Source organism: Pteropus medius, unplaced genomic scaffold (assembly GCF_902729225.1).
Source record: "Pteropus medius unplaced genomic scaffold, Ma_sr-lr_union100, whole genome shotgun sequence".
Taxonomy (NCBI): domain Eukaryota; kingdom Metazoa; phylum Chordata; class Mammalia; order Chiroptera; family Pteropodidae; genus Pteropus; species Pteropus medius.
Window position 1 is genome coordinate 17,345,760 of NW_024349798.1, and position 8,206 is coordinate 17,353,965.

An 8,206-nucleotide genomic window follows, 5' to 3' on the forward strand; every position below is an offset into this window, starting at 1 on the left:
TTTGCAAACAACACTTCCAATAAGTGGCTAGTATCCAAAATATATAAAGAACCCATACAACTCAACAACAACAACAAACGAACAATTCAGTTTAAAAATGGACAGAGGGTCTGAACCGATATTTTTCCTAAGAAGACATGCATTTCAGAAGATGCTCAATTTCACTAGCTATTAGGGAAATGCAAATCAAAACCACAATGAGATACCACCTCGCACCTGTTAGAATGGCTATCATCAACAGAACAAGTAATAACAACTGCTGGAGAGGTTGTGAGGTAAAAGGAACCCTTATATATACTGGTAGGACTGCAAATTGGTACAGCCACCGTGGAAAACAGTATAGAGCTTCCTCAAAAAGTAAGAATAGAATTACCATATGACCTAACAATCCCTCTTCTGGGTTTTTACTCAAAAAACTTGAAAACATTTATCCGTAATGATATATGCACCTTGATGTTCATAGCAGCATTAATCACGGTGGCCAAGACATGGAAACAACCTATGTATCCTACAATAGATGATTAGATAAAGAATATGTGATACAAAAATACAATGGAATATTACTCAGCCACAAGAAAAGATTTGAAATATTGCCATTTATGACAACATAAATGGATCTTGAGATTATCATGCTAAGCAAAATAAGTCAGACAGAAAAAGTTGAGAACCATATGATTTCACTCTTATTTGGAATATAAAACTGTAAGTAATAAACAAACAAGACAGAGACTCATGGACATAGACAACAGTTTAGTGGTCATCAGAGGGAAGTGGGGGAGATAAAAAAGAGTAAAGGGTGTTCAAATATATGGTGACGGAAGGAAATTTGACTTTGGGTGGTGAACACGCAATACAATATACATAGACATATTATTAACCAATATCACTCCAATAAATTTAATTTTTAAAAAGCAGTAAGAGAAAATATCTGTCACATACAAGAGAACTACCATAAGGTTATCAGCAAAACAATGAGCATAAGTGGCAATAGTAAGCATGCTGGGAGAGAATGGGAGGATACAGTCAAATTACTTGAAGAAAGAAACTTCCAACTAAAAATGCTTTACCCAGAAAACTTTTCTTCAGAAATGAAGGAGAAATAAAAACTTCCCCACCCCAGCATAAAACGTGGAGGCAGGTCATCATCACTAAAACTGCAGTATAAGAAATGCTAAAGGAAGTTTTTCCAGACAAAATAAAAGGATATTGATTAACAACATCAATGCATATAAATATGAAAAAAACTCACTTGTAAAGGTAAATATGTAGTGAAATTCAGAATCCTGTAACATTGTAATGGTAGTGCATAAATTTTTTTAAATCTAGTGCAAAGATATGTCTACGGCCATGCCACCCTGAACAAGCCCGATTCTGTCTGATCTCGGAAGCTAAGCAAGGTTGGGCCTGGTTAGTACTTGGATGGGAGATGACTTAGGAAGACTAGGTGCTGTAGGCGTAAAAAATAAAAAAATAAGGGATTATAAATTGACAAGGTCCTTGCAATCTGTGAGGTCAACCAAGGGTTGCTTCGCCTAAAATTAAAAAATAAAAATAAAAATAAATCTAGTGCAAAGATATAAGACAAACACTTAAACAACTATAACTACAAAATTTTATAATGGAAACAATATAAAATATGTAAATTCTAACAGCAATAACATCAAATGTGAAAGGAAGAAGTAATATTATTGACTATTTGTATTTGATTGCAATTAAATTGTAATCAGTTTGAAATAGGGTGTTATAACTAAAAGAAGTTTGATGTAAGCCTCATGGCTATAAGAAAAAAAATTCTATAGTAGATACAAAAAATATAAAGAAAAATTAATCAAACCACACACAAAAAAAGCGATAAATCCCAAAAAACCCAGTAAGAGAAAGAAAGGAAGAAGGGAATTACAAGAGTCAGGAAACAGTGAAGTAAGTGGCAATAGTACATTGTTACCTATCAATAATCTCTTTAAATATAAATTGATTAAATTCTACTATCAAAGATATAGAGTAGCTAAATGGATAAGCAAAGAACATTAAACTATATGCTGCCTACAAGAGTCACTTTAGCTTCAGGACAAACATAGCCTAAATATGAAGGGATGGAAAAATATATCCCATGCAAATAATAACAAAAAGATAGTAGAGGTGGCTATAATTATATCAGACAAAATAGCCTTATTTTGATAACTCATAAGAGTCAAAAAATGTTATATAATGATAGAAGGATTAATCCACCAAGAGAATGAACTAACCGTTGTATCATAAATACATATGACCGAGCATTGGAATACCTAAGTATATTAAACAAATACTAACAGATGACAAGAAAGTAATAGACAACAATGCAATAATATTGGGGGACTTTAATACCCCACTTTCAACAATGGGTGGATCATTCAGACAAAAATCAGTGAGGAAACATTGAATTTGAACTGTGATTAGACCAAATGGCCCTAATAACAGACATAAAGGGCAGTCTACCCAATAGCGGCAGATACACATTCTTTTCGAATGCACACAGAACATTCTCCACGAGAGATTATAGGGTAGGCCACAAAACAAGTCTTAACAAATTCACAAAGACCAAAGTATCTTTTCTGACCACAATAAAATAGAACTAGAATTCAATAACAGGAAGAAAATTTGAAAGTTTACAAATATGTGAAAATTAAACAACACCTTCCTGAGCAACCAACCAGTCAAAGAAAAAAACAAAAGAAAAAATCTTGAGACTAACAAATGTGGAAAGAAAACACGCCAACATTAGTGGGATGAGGAAACTAATTCACTCTGAGAGGAATGAGTCACACAGCATGCTAAGGACTCAGAACACTCTGCTAGAATAACATCTGAGAGAGTGTGATGTTAGTGGCAACTTAAAAGTAAACTATAAATGTAGAAAATATTTGTACATTCAAGTTGAAAAAATATAGTAGTAACATGTTTACCCAATATTTAGCCAATATTGGTCAGAAATTAAAATTTTTAGGTTAATTACTCTCTCAGATGACTAAAGCTTATGTGTTTAATTTTTTTTAATTTTCAAATGACCATTTTGAAGCATATAAAGTATATATTTTTCTATATTATTTAAAAAGTACCATATAAAATAATTGCTTTGTTTTATATTAAGAAATGATGGCTATGACAATTATGTAAACTTTCCTTAGCCATTCTCCATTTCTTCTCTTGCTACCTCCTGTCATTTATAGAGTACTAAGTTTAAGCAGAAATGTCCCATATTCCAACTTCTCTCTCCCTTCCTTTCTCCCTCCCTCTCTCCCTCCCCTCTTCCCCCCTCCACACACACATACACAGAGACACACAGACACACAATTTCCTAATACTGAGAAAAAAGAGAATGGTAAATAAATTATAAATTTATTTTTGCCAGCCTATTGCTTCTAAAATTTTAAGCACTAAACAAAGCTTGCATGGGATTCTATGTAATGTGTTTTGAATGAATGTATGTATATTTTTAAGTCAGTCCTATTTTGTATCTATGTCTTCATTCAAGTAAGTGAAGTGTTTCTTAACTTCATGGTTACAATTTTATTTGTTTGTTTTTAAGATAAGTATATGTTCAATTCTGATTTAAATAGAATTCTTAAGAACAAGCATTTGTGTTTATATTTATTTTATGTTTTCTATAATGTCAAACCCCTGTCATTTTCTCAGGGTAAGATTTTAATAATCACACTTGAAATAACAATAATCTTTCAACTTCCCCAAATTCCTTCATTTCTTCCCACCATTCAGGAGCTGCTTGTTCCTTAAGTTTGATGCTCTCTACATAGAGTGATAATGTTGGAAAAACATACTAATTTCTGATATATTTATGTTTACCAAAGTCTGCTCTTGCTCAGAGGAAAGGTCTGCTAAGTGGCAATCATGTTCTAACAGTGGGCAGAGAATTCTAGGGTGCCATGATGTCTCCAGGTGTATTGAAGACTGAACTTTGTCTGCAGCCAGTTAGACTGACAGAATAATCCTGTGTTCTAGATAGGGGGCATGGTTACTAAACTCAGAAGAATAACCAATCTTCTGATGCCAAAAGTAGTTTCTCTGCCCATTAAAAAGGGTATATATATATATTTTTTTTTCTGAGATAGATTTTTCCCCCCGGCTTTATTGAAATATAATAGACAATTAGGTGCTCATATTTACATTGTACAATTCAATGAGGTTTTTTTTTCTATTATAGTTGGCATACAATAATATACCAGTTTCAGTTGTACAGCATAATGATCAGAGAGATCCATATAACTTGCAATGCGATCATCCCACTAAATCTAGTACTCCTCTTCCCCCTTACATTTATTACAACATTATTAACCATTTTCCCCATGTTACACTCTACATCTCCATATCTATTCTGCAACTATCCATTTGTACTTTTTACTCCCGTTGTGTTTTTTGCCATCCCTTCAACCCCCCTCCAATCTAGTAGCCCTCAAAATATTCTCTGTATTTATGATTTTATTTCTACTTTTGTTATTGTTATTTATTTTGTTCTTTAGATACAAAGGGTATATGTTATTATCATTTGGTTTCCTTACGAGATCTACAGTCCTCAAAAATCCACTTTATTTTAGGCACTGAGCTCAGCCCTGGAGATGCTGCAGTGATCAAAATTTTATATGGCAACAGACATGGCAACAATGAATCTTTAAATATTTTGCTATGACAAATAATTAACTGAATAATATCAAAGCATTTTTCATAGTATATTGAGTGGTTTGGGGATTGTGTTTCCTTCTCGGGATTTTAGAGAAAGTTTATGTCTAGTAAAATTATGAATTGGTATAAAAGCATACCAATGTCTGATACGAAAGTCTGCTCTTTAAATTAAGGATCTTGCAGTGCAATCTAGTTGACATGATCGTTCCTCATTATATGGATGAACTTTAGAAGAGAAAATTATGGTTCAATGCTTCAAAACACACATGGCCATAAACGCGGATTGCCTTAGACTGGAGATGGGTCATGTTTAGAAACATTTAAATTCTACTCTAATTTTTAGCTGCAATTAATCAACACATTTACATCTAAATCTCAATCTGGTTTGCTATTTCTAATAATAGATTAAAAACTTTGTGGACGTTGTGACATGCAATATCCTGTGATTTGTTTTTTCTTTAAATGATTATAATTCATACAACATATTCGGACTACCTGTTATTGTGGGTGATTCCAGCCTCTTCTTGGATGGTCCCTTTTAGTTTAGTATTTTGTGTGATTACAATTATAAATCTTGTATAATCCAGATAGAAAAAAATGAAATTGCTGAGGAAAATAATGTAAAAGTGCCACTGGAGGGAGAAAAGAGAGCGGATACTCCCTTAGTGGTATGTAAAAGTTTGTACTCATGCCCGCATTCTCTGTATCATTGTGTATTTGGGGATAAGGAAAATAAATCCCAGGGAATAACCATAAGTTCTACATTTTTAATCTAATACAATGAGGAAATGGAGGAGAGCAAGCTCTCCCTACAAAGATGACATGCCTGGGCTTAAGGTCAGTCTTGTTTATACTAGAAACACCACAGGGACTGAGATTCCAACACACCAATTAAACTGGGGGAGACTCAATGGGGAGTTGTGGATCTGAGGTCACTTCTGCTGGGAAAAAAATGTCTTATTATCGAATGACCTAAATACCTACAATGTAATTCTAATGAACAGAATATATGCAATTAAATTTATGTATCCAGGATTATTTTTTAATGCTTAATTTTTAAAAATCACTGCATCTATTAATTCCTCTAATGAAAATTTAAAATGAGTAATTAAAAACTAAAACATATTTATTGAATAAATGAAGAGAATAAAACATAAAGGAAAATTGACATTTGAAAGAAAGAAAATTTTTTTCAGATGAAAAAACATATTCCAAAAAATATCATATAGAGTTAAGATTTTAAAAAAGATGTTATTTATTTTGTCTGAAACCATGATATTTGATTATTTTCTCTAAGAAGATGAAGGACCTGTAGAAGTTTTATTATACACAGAATTAATGTATATTCATAAAATAACTATGGACACATCATAGTCATGATTTGTATAGAAGTTCTAAATAAAAAATCAAATGTATGATTTCTTTCTTAAAAAAAGGAATGAGCAATCATAGAGTTCTTTTTATATTATGGTTCATCACATGATAAATACATGACATAAAATTTACACCTTAATCATATTTAAATGTGCAATGCAGTGGCACTAACTATATTTGTATTGTTGTGCAACCTTCACATCCACCCATCTCCAAAATTTGTTTCATGTGGCAAAACTGAAATTATATCCATTAAATATTAACTCCCCATTATCCCTTTCTCTAATCCCTAGCAACCACAATTCTACTACTTGTTTCTATTAATTTGACCACTTTACATATCACGTAAGTAAGATTACGAAGAATTTGTTCTTTTGTGACTGTCTTGTTTCACTTGGTATGATATCCTTGAGGGTACCCACATCACAACACTATCTACCAAGCATGTCCTACATGTCATGTCATCGGAAAGCCTTAGCCTTTATCACAGAAATGCAGAGCCAAGTGCTGCTCACCAGTGAAGGCCCTCTGAATGGACGGGACAAATACAGTGTCATGTTCATGAAAACGAGAGCCTGATACAGTAGCTAAATAAGTAAGACAGCATCAAGAGCACTACCTGAAGCTACTCAAGGTTCCCTTCTCCCTAATGCACCTCTGAAATCCTCAGCCCTGGATCTCCAGCAAATAATGTATGAGTCAGGCCACCTGGCACATTTGTAAAATATGTTACAATAAGGTTTCATTGAGTATTAAAAATTTTATATCTAATATCTGCTATATGCTATCTTAAGGCTTCAGAAAAATTAATGTAAATATAAATGATTGACCAAGAGTGATTGCCACTACGAGTTAACCTTAAATCGATGGCTCCATTACATTAAAGGAAGTTTTGCTATCATACTGATAGTACTAAATTGCATGATGACAAATAGAACCCACTTGTTTATTACATATTTTGAGGCATATTTTTAACTTCCCTCTGAACTTGACTTCTTCAAGCTTTATTGATATATAATTGACATATAACTGTGTAAATGTAAGGAGTAAAATATAATAATTTGATACATATATATGCTGCATAATGATTACCACAATAGGGTTAGTTAACAACTCCATCACCTCACATATTTATCTTTTTATGTGTGTTGTGAGAACATTAAGATCTGCTCTGTTAGACTTCCAAACAAGATGGCAGAGTAGTTAAATGCTTTGCTCTTCTCCTCCAATGACCACATCAAAATTACAACTAAAGTACAGAACAACCTAGTTGCTCTGGGTAAAACTTCCAATACTTGTTGAATAAAACTGATGAGAGTGGGCATTCTTGTCTTGTTTCTAATTTTAGAAGAATGCCTTTAAACTTTTCATCATTAAGCATATTAGTTGTGGATTTGTCATATCTGGCCTATATTATGTTGATATATATCTTCTTCTATATCCAGTTTGTTAATATTTCTTACTATAAAACTATGTTTAATTTTGTCAAATGCTTTTTCTGTATCTATTAATATAATCATGTGATTTTTATCTTGCATTCTATCATTGCGGTGTATCCCATTTATTGATTTGTATGTATTGAACCATCCTTATCTCCCAGGGATAAATCCCACTTGAAAATAGTAAATATTATTTTTAATATGCTGCTAAAATTGGTTTGCTAATATTTTCTTAAGCATTTTTGCATTTATATTCATCAAGGATTTTAATCTATAGCTTTTCTCTTTTATGGTGTTCTCATTTGGTTCAGATAGAATGTTAAAGCTGCTCTTGCAAAATAAGTTTGGAATTGTTCCCTTCTCTTCTATTTATTTTTGGAGGATTTTGATTACTGATTCAATGCCCTAATTATAATTGGTTCAGATTTTCTATTCTTTGTGATTCAGTCTTGGTAGGCTGTATACATTTAAGAATTTATCCATTTCTTCTAGATCGTCAAATGTGTTGGTCTATTATTGTTCATATGTGTTCGTAATCCTTTTTATTTGTGTAGTATCAAGTGTAATATCTCCTCTTTGGTTTGTAATTTTATGTTTTTGAATTGTCTATTTTTTTCTGTTTGGTTTTCCTAGCTAAAGTATTTATTTTGTTTATCTGCTAAAAATCAACTCTTAATTTCATTGATCTTTTTCAAGATATTTTAAATTTCCTTTTATAG

At 32.3% G+C, this 8,206-nt stretch overlaps 1 pseudogene; it reads left to right on the forward strand.

Moving 5' to 3' along the window:
* The first annotated feature begins 1,337 nt into the window (after positions 1-1,337).
* On the forward strand, positions 1,338-1,456 carry LOC120620630 (uncharacterized; annotated as a pseudogene).
* Positions 1,457-8,206: the final 6,750 nt, after the last annotated feature.